A 1,646-nucleotide genomic window follows, 5' to 3' on the forward strand; every position below is an offset into this window, starting at 1 on the left:
AAGGTCAGTATTGCCTCACGTGTTCCAGTATTTCTACGGAATCCAAACTGATCTTCCCCGAGGTCGGCTTCTACTAGTTTTTCCATTCGTCTGTAAAGAGTTCGTGTTAGTATTTTGCAGCTGTGGCTTATTAAACTGATTGTTCGGTAATTCTCACATCTGTCAACACCTGCTTTCTTTGGGATTGGAATTATTACATTCTTCTTGAAGTCTGAGGGTATTTCGCCTGTCTCATACATCTTGCTCACCAGATGGTAGAGTTTTGTCAGCACTAGCTCTCCCAAGGCCGTCAGTAGTTCCAATGGAATGTTGTCTACTCCGGGGGCCTTGTTTCGACTCAGGTCTTTCAGTGCTCTGTCAAACTCTTCACGCAGTATCGCATCTCCCATTTCATCTTCCTCCACATCCTCTTCCATTTCCATAATATTGTCCTCAAGTACATCGCCGTTGTATAGACCCTCTATATACTCCTTCCACCTTTCTGCTTTCACTTCTTTGTTTAGAACTGGGTTTCCATCTGAGCTCTTGATGTTCATGCAAGTGGTTCTCTTTTCTCCAAAGGTCTCTTTAATTTTCCTGTAGGCAGTATCTATCTTACCCCTAGTGAGATAAGCCTCTACATCCTTACATTTGTCCTCTAGCCATCCCTGCTTAGCCATTATGCACTTCCTGTCGATCTCATTTTTGAGACGTTTGTATTCCTTTTTGCCTGCTTCATTTACTGCATTTTTATATTTTCTTCTTTCATCAATTAAATTCAATATTTCTTCTGTTACCCAAGGATTTCTACTAGCCCTCGTCTTTTTACCTACTTGATCCTCTGCTGCCTTCACTACTTCATCCCTTAAAGCTACCCATTCTTCTTCTACTGTATTTCTTTCCCCCATTCCTGTCAATTGTTCCCTTATGCTCTCCCTGAAACTCTGTACAACCTCTGGTTCTTTCAGTTTATCCAGGTCCCATCTCCTTAAATTCCCACCTTTTTGCAGTTTCTTCAGTTTTAATCTACAGTTCATAACCAATAGATTGTGATCAGAGTCCACATCTGCCCCTGGAAATGTCTTACAATTTAAAACCTGGTTCCTAAATCTCTGTCTTACCATTATATAATCTATCTGATACCTTTTAGTATCTCCTGGTTTCTTCCATGTATACAACCTTCTATCATGATTCTTAAACCAAGTGTTAGCTATGATTAAGTTGTGCTCTGTGCAAAACTCTACCAGGCGGCTTCCTCTTTCATTTCTCAGCCCCAATCCATATTCACCTACTACGTTTCCTTCTCTCCCTTTTCCTACACTCTAATTCCAGTCACTCATGACTATTAAATTTTCGTCTCCCTTCACTATCTGAATAATTTCTTTTATTTCAGAAAAGACTAAGACCTCACAATTCTGTGCACCCAGGTTATACGGTCTTCTGAAGATCCATAAAAAAGGGGTTACGTTACGGCCGATCGTCACTAATATCGACGCGCCCACGTATCATTTGTCGATGGATCTCGCGTCTCTACTGAGACCTTTTGTGGGGATGTGGGTGCATCATGTTCGCAACTTGGCTGACTTTATCAAGAGACTGAAGTCACTTCAACTCAGTGAAACTAACTACTAGTCAGCTTCGATGTCATTTTACTTTTCACTAAGGCT

Source organism: Schistocerca cancellata, chromosome 1 (genome assembly GCF_023864275.1).
Source record: "Schistocerca cancellata isolate TAMUIC-IGC-003103 chromosome 1, iqSchCanc2.1, whole genome shotgun sequence".
In the NCBI taxonomy this organism is placed as follows: domain Eukaryota; kingdom Metazoa; phylum Arthropoda; class Insecta; order Orthoptera; family Acrididae; genus Schistocerca; species Schistocerca cancellata.